Genomic DNA, 7,818 nt, shown 5'->3' with positions numbered 1-7,818 from the left:
CCCGGCCTGGCCGGTCCCGGGGTGCCAAACTTCCCCCTGGCTGGTGGCCGGGCAGCCACAGCCTGGATACAGAACTGCGCCCAAACTGCCACAGGCTTCGTGCCTCAACCCGCCTGCTGCTGTGGGAGAGGAGCGGCGCGGGGCTGGCGGGAGGATGTCTCCCGGGGACCACGAGGCAGGGACGAGTGGCGGATCCAGGCTCACAAGTCTCAGCTCCACATTTCTCCCAGCCTCTCTCGTATTCGCTTGGTAGGAGCTGCTCTGAGTCTGGAAAGCAGGGAGGAGTCATGATTTAAGGGGAAGTAAAGGATCCAGATAATTTTAAGATGCCGCGTTGCACAGAGATAACGTGGGTCGTGCATAAACCCAAAATGCCACCGTGGGTTACGGTGCAGCAAGTGGGAGTCAGTGTCAGCGTGTAGGTATCTGGCACGTTGTAGCCACCTGGCCTCGGAAGAAGGGAGGAAAGACAGGAGGAAAACCAGGCCAGGAGAGCTGCGTTTATTTCAGAGCCGTATGCGACACTCTCAGGTCTACTGGCATTTTTACTTGCAAGATTAACTGAGAAACAGAAAGGGATTGTTTGCTACTCTTTTCCAAGAATACTATTTGAACTAATCCAGCAACCTTGATCATCCGACGACACATTATGTTTATTTGTAAAAAATGTTAACATTTTTCTGGGCCCATGCGGATTTCCCCTATTTTTGGTCTATCTACTCCCCCAGTTTTCCTGTAACGTTACAAGGATTAATCCAGATTTGTGTTCACTTAAGAAATAAAGTATCTTTTTTTTTTAAATTTTCCAAACTGGACAGGACTAAGACACAAATAATAAATACATACAGAATAACTGGTTGCTCTTCCCTACTCTTACAAGTTAAAGGTTCCTTCTCACAGGCACTCTCAGAGCAAGATTTCCCCCAGACACCATCCCTTGGGTAAAGATGAGAAGGCTCTTACAGCCAGAATAGTGGGAGCACAAGGTTTGGAGTGGCTGTGTCTCGGGGCTAGGCTGGAGCCAGAACAAGTTGGCTGACAGCATAATAAATACATGTACATTGTGACTTTCCTTTGCTAGCGCATACGAGCTCCGCCGGCTCTGATGAATTAAGCAGGAGCCAACATAGCCCTCACCCAGAGGAGTGATGGACAGCCCCTGCCTGTTCTGAGCCAGCCCGGAGGACCCCGGCTCTCAGCAGGAAAGTCAGTGCAAGTTATTTATTAGCGGTGTGTGAAAAAAGGAATGGAGCTACGTGCTGTTCTTTGAAAAGTGTTTTTTAGCCATTTTCTGTTTCCCACTTAGGGCTTAGTTGATGGTTTATTATTAAAGAAAACCTACCAAGTACGAGGAAATGCATGTGGTCATTGTCACTAGTCCCAGCAGGAGGAGGCTCAGGTTACTGTGTTTGCTCCACAAGATTCTTTACATTTACTTTGATTTAAAATTAATGTCTCCATTGATTGTATACCTCCATCTTACGACAACATTCAATATCCCAGACACGCAACATCACTTCCCTGTTTTTGATGGTAAAAGGGATATGCCCGGCTCTGCTGGAAATGACCATTTCCATTTTCTAGCTAGACATCGTTAAAGCTCCATTAGCCTTTACCTGAATGGTCTTGTTTCAGTTGAGAGACTATCACTAATTTTGCATGTTAATTGCTTGTTTTTTCAGCTGGAGCTGCCACTAAGGACAGTTGCGGACACCTTGTCCAGTGAGGCTTCAGTCAAGACCGCTTTCTTATTGCACAGAAGATACTGAAAACATTCAGAGTCTAACTGGCAACAAAGACATGAAAGCCTTTATAGCCACCGGTTTTTCTTTGCCGTGCCAATGTTTTGAGAACTGTCACAAAAATTATCTCCCACAACCATTTCTTCCTGATTTCCCTCCAATTTTACTGAGAATTTTCTGCAAGGACCTGTTCTGTGTCAAACTTCTTTCTCTTTCCCTCTCTCTCCGTCTCACCCAAAGCAGAAGCATCCAAAATCCCACATCCTAAACCCTGAGTTTGGTTTTGCATTTTCAGTTATTGTCCCCACCGCCCAGTCCACCTACATGTTGCACAGTGTCTTCCAAGTCGAGGTTCATTGCAGCCAACAAAAGCATTGGGTAGCTAGTGGTGTGGAAAAGTCTAGTTGGGGTTTTCTTTAATTTTCTTGGGCAAACTGTTAAAAAAAGGCTAGTAGGAAAGGATGATCAGCTCATAGGAACTTACTGCAAAAGTTTGTCCCCTTTCTTACCAGCAATGAACTGCATGATCCGAACTGGAATATATTCGTCTCAGAGAATGGATGAGTGAGTTTGCTGGCATTATCAAGCTTGCTTATGAGTAAGAGCACTGCCCTTGCTTTCAGCAATTGTTGTTCTAAAGGAGAACAGTTTGCTTCTCATCCTTTATCTTTTAGTAGACATTATTAAGGCTGGAAAAAAAACATTGGAATTTGAGGCCTCAGAAACTCTGTGCTAGTTCCTTGGCAGTGTTACAACCCATTTTACCAGCCAGGCAGCCCATAAGAGCTGTAAAATTAACTAGCTGCTGCAGAAAAGTACACTAAGAATTACTTTTTTTTTTTTTTTTTTTTTAGCAAGACGTGGCTTTTCTAAACAATGTTTTCAGCAGAATCCTCTTTTATAACGAGTCTCATTCTTTAGGAACGCAACTCAGCCTACGACTTGCAGGCAGTATCTAGACTATCAAGACAATTAAAAGCATACTCAGCCCGGTCTTGGAAAGGCCTGTGCTAGGAGGCAGTTTGGGAATGCACAGGGAGCAGGTTGCAGGCAGGCACAATCGTATGGGCGGCAGCAGCCCGCACCTGGCTGCTGCCTCCTCAAGCCTTTTCCTGGCGTGCCCTTAAGAATTTGCTGAGTGAATTAACTGCGCACACATGGTGAATCCAGTGCTTCCAGGAAAGCGTCGAGTTTTGGGAAAACACGAAATACAGTCATGTTGTGTATGCACAGCAAACCTAGCTCACGCTGGGTCTTACCATGTGCGTGCAGAACAAATATACAGCACGAATCCCTTACGCGATAAGGGAAAGGCCAAAGAGTGCAGCCTATCCCAGCACTGACATGAGTATGTGACCCACTCTGCCCTGCCGGAAAATATGGGCACTACTGCTTCGGGTGAAAAACACCCCGGTATTTTTCCTGTAAGCTTTAACACCAGTTGTCAGCTAAATGTAAACTCTTATATTTTTCAATTTCTTTTTTTCTCTAATTGGAAATTTAGAGAAGAATATATGTAATAGAGGAGTTTTTCCCTGAAAGTGGCCCCAAACTGTGTAAACTTTCAGGTTAAGTGCTCAATTAAAAGGTCAAATTATCCAAATAGAAAACTGAAGTGTCAGGCAATAATTGCCTACTGCACTCCGTTACCTGAAGAGTTCATTGCACACTGACCTCCTTTAAATATTATACAAGCTAGTATGTGTGGTACTTCCTACCAGTTATTTATAACTCTCAAAGGTCCAGAGTTAGGTAAATATCAAGATCACTCTTCCGAATTGCTTTAATATGAAATTTCAGGATCCACAAATACAATAAAGATGCTCTTAAAATTCCTAACCAAAACTTTCTAGAAAAAAAGTAGCCTCTGTCTTTCACAAGTGTAAGAAAGACTTACATTTATATAACACAGTATTTAAGCGATTACCAAACATGCGAAAGAAATCCCATTTTATGAGCCACCCCCAGGTCTCAGATCTGTGCTTATACTTTTCCTCTGTGGTATCTATTATGACTCAACATTTCAAGCTCATTCTTTACTTTTGACCAAAACTTAGCTGCTATTTATACTATTTCTGCCTCTGGCAAATCAACAGGCATGGTGACATATGGCAGTCACACCTACTGTAATCCCTGCTCAGCACCATTTCCAAAATTAATTCAATTCAATGCTTCATCACCAAGATCTTACTTTGTTGTAGGTGTTAAAAAAAAAGTGCTAAGAAAGCTCTCAGTGCGTAGTTACAGCATTCAAAAGCCTTTTGGTTATGTCCAGAAAAAGCTATTAGAGCTCATTTTCAGAACTGAAGAAGGAAATAGACTTGAAGGTATTCTACTGAATAAATGTTTCTCCAGTGGAACTAGGAGTTCTTGTTGGCTGCATCTAAACTGCAGGGCAGGTGGTGACTACATTTACCTGGAGCAGCCTGTGGCTCCTTTTTGTTCCATAACCCAGGAAAGTCAGGAGCAGGGTGCAAAAGGCTGTGCAAAGGTCTCACGCTGGCACGGACCTGGGATGCGCTCGTACGTCTAAGCCCGGGGCCGTTCTTGTCTTTGAGCACGTCTGAGTGCCGAGGCTGTGCACACCAGCACCTGCAAAACACAACAGTGTTCCTACAGTGTTCTTGTGATTACTCTTCGCGCATATTAACGGTGGTTTCCAGAGCTTACTAAAATTGGTGGGTTCCTTTCTGTTGGGTTGAACGTGCTTAGGTGAGGCCTGAAATGATTGTCTTTTGCACTCGGCAACCCTGACGGTGCCACATGATATACAGATCCCCTTTCTCTCCTTACTTGTGTGTCCCCTCTGGCTGAAGTCACATGCTAACTGCAAAAACATTAACCACTATGTCCTCTTTAAACCCAGCCCACTATCAGCAGCAGGGAGGCCATAACCTGGCGTTTTCTGGGAGATGTGGTCTGTTTCCGATAAGGGCTATCTAATCACTTCAAGAGTTGAAAAGAGATAGTAGGGACAAAAAAACCCCTGCTAAATATATATTATTTCTCTTTCTTTTAGAAATCTTGAGCACTGTAAGCACACATCATTTAAATACAATAATAAAAACGTTTCCTGAGTCATCAGTTGGATTTGTTGTGAGACCTGAGTGAGTTTGCACTAACATATGAGTCACATTAAATCATTAACCCCACCTGAAAATGTCAGCATGGACTCTATGACCCCAGGGAACAAATTTAACAACGCAAAAACTTGATCTGAAAAAGCTAACTTTAGAATGAGACTAGTTCAGACCAAACATAGTCAGTCCTGCGGCTTGAAAGACAACCTGAGTCATGTCATGGCGTACACACGGTGGGGCTGTGGCTGGACGAGCCGGGGAGGTCGATGCATCTTTGGAAAGTTTCTCATGCCTAAATCGGCCTTCTCGTTCAAAACGAGAACAAAAGAATAAAGCTAGACTAGGAAATAATTTGGCTGCTCAAGGAGTTGAACGTAAGAGCTAGTGCATTCATGCCTTGTCCAGTCTATGCTAACAAGAGTAATTTGATAGTCAGTTGAAGAAATGTTTAAGTTACTCTTAACTAGCCAAGTGTCAAAGAAAAACCTTCGCTTCTCCTGGGTTTTGGTTGTATTTCTTTATTTAAAAGGCGATTGAAATGATAACATGCTTTGGGGAACACACAGGTTTTGTGAAGGACGTATGTGTACCTTGGCCTGATGATACCGACATATTATTTTCACAGCTGTGACTTATGTTTTTACTACAGATGCTAAAAACAGACCTGGCCATGAGGATGTCATGACAAGAACAGCTCTTTTGCAGCCAAACTCTCCAGTCAGTCACCACAGTCACCACAGTGTGTGTGTTTTAATAACACAAGGGAAACCGTGTGCTGTATAAGCGTGAAGAAAAATCAGAGTGCTTAAAAAGACGAGTTTTTTTCCAGGGGTTGGCGATTAAATAGTAGAGATGTCACTTGTGGCTTGAATTGTACAAACATGTGCGTACATGTGCAATTAATCAGACGGTTTATCCCTGGTTCAAGGCAAAAGAGAACCGATAGAAAATTCCCTTGCTGGAGGGACGAAGTGGCTGGAAGTACCCGTGAAAGGTTATAAGGCATGAGACTGCATAAGAGTACCCCATTTCGACTAACAAAAATGTTTAGAAACTTAAAAATGAGGTTGATAACCTCATGACGCCTGCTACTAGTGAGGAAAAGGCAAGGCAAGGGATGGCTTGTTTTCTGGCAATGGAAGTTGCAGGACACAGATGTCAGAAATAGTTGTCTGAAGTATGTCCTGAACCACAGCCCCTTGCTGACGTTCGGGTTGGAGGACAGATTAGGCAAACTCAGTTTCAGACTACCCTACACAAGTTGCCAAATGAGTCAAGATCCCATGGCAAGGTGACCTCTGCAAAATTCCCAGATAGTCCAAATCTGCGTTTCAAATAATCCCAGGTCTGACATTTCAGATGGCCTTTAGCTTCATGTCAAGGACAGCATATGGCTGAAAGGTGGTTTTTGTTGGGGAAATTATGCAAATCATACTGCTTGGAAAACATTTGGTGGTTTTAACAGGACTTCACTTGAGGCATTGAGTTCTTTCTAATCCAGAATTCATAAACAGACTGCAAAATAGTTATGCAAAGATAAACACAGTGGACAGCTATGAACCAGACTAAGCAGGTTTGGAAAGGCAAACTCCCAAAGTCATACCTGCAGGATGAGTTGAGAAGGCCAGAAGTCCACGTGCTGAGATTGTAATCACAGCAATGTCCTCTGGGAACTTGAACCTAGATTGGAAGAAAATACCAAATAATGGATAAAATAGAAGCTTGCTGGAACAATGGAACTTTTTGGTAGACACGATACTCTCATTTGGTGGAAATAATATGAAAGAAAATGGCTTGTTACCAGGAATGTTCAGCTCTGGGGCCCTCAACATAAGAAGGACAGGGACCTGTTGGAGCGAGTCCAGGGAAGGGCCACGAAGACGATCTGAGGGCTGGAGCCCCTCTGCTGTGAGGACAGGCTGAGAGAGTCGGGGTTGTGCAGCCTGGAGGAGAGAAGGCTGCGGGGAGACCTTCCAGGACCTGAAGGGGGCTGCAAGAAGGCTGGAGAGGGACTTTCTACAAGGGCATGTGGTGACAGGACAAGGGGTGATGGCTTTAAACTGCCAGAGGGTAGGTTTGGATTAGGTACAAGGAAGAAATTCTTCACTCTGAGGGTGGTGGGTCGCTGGCACAGGCTGCCCAGAGATGCTGTGGATGCCCCATCCCTGGACATGTTCAAGGCCAGGTTGGATGGGGCTGTGAGCAACCTGGTCTAGAGGAAGGTGTCTCTGCCCATGTCAGGGGGCTGGAACTAGATGATCTTTAAGGTCCCTTCCAACCCAAACCATTCTGTGTTTCTGTGATTCTATTTTTTAGTATAGTTACCAAGATGCCATCTAAATTATTGAACAATCAGACTATTGAACCATTGGAATTACTCTTCCAGGTGAGACCTTTGGTCAGCCAGTGATCCTGCTGTCTTCAGGGGTGATCTAAGACCTTCAAAGCAAGGCAGGAGGGCGATGGTTTTAGCTAGGTACCAAACACACCGTTCCTTATTAGGGGTCTCTTACTCTCTAGTAAGAGATTGTCTTAAATCCTAAAATATTCTATTTAATGCTATTTCAGAAACACATCAGCAGTAACCATTGTTATTATTGGATTTTTTTTTTCATATGGCAGCCAATGTCCTCTGAAGGCTTCTGAAATCCGAGTTTCATGCGTGCTGTGGTTCAACCTTTGCCATTTGTGATCGTCACTGTGCACGCCAAACCAACAGCATTTGAAAAAAGGAGATGCCAAGCCTAGAAGTGCAACGTGCAAAGACATGAAGGAGACAGGTGTGGCAGGAGGAGCAGCGTATACCAAACTGATAAACTCTACAGCTTAGCAGGGGTATAAAGGAGCCAAATGATGACGCAGCTATGTATATCTGAAGTGTCGCTCTAATAATTAAATCCAAAAAACCCGAAGTCGGAAAGAAATGCTACTTGCGATGGCTTACCCCAAGCCGTGTGCAGCCAACCTTATTAATCAGATTGATGGGGAAAGTGAAA

The sequence above is a fragment of the Phalacrocorax carbo genome, chromosome 14 (genome assembly GCF_963921805.1).
Source record: "Phalacrocorax carbo chromosome 14, bPhaCar2.1, whole genome shotgun sequence".
Lineage (NCBI taxonomy): Eukaryota > Metazoa > Chordata > Aves > Suliformes > Phalacrocoracidae > Phalacrocorax > Phalacrocorax carbo.
Note: the sequence above shows the minus strand (reverse complement) of the source record.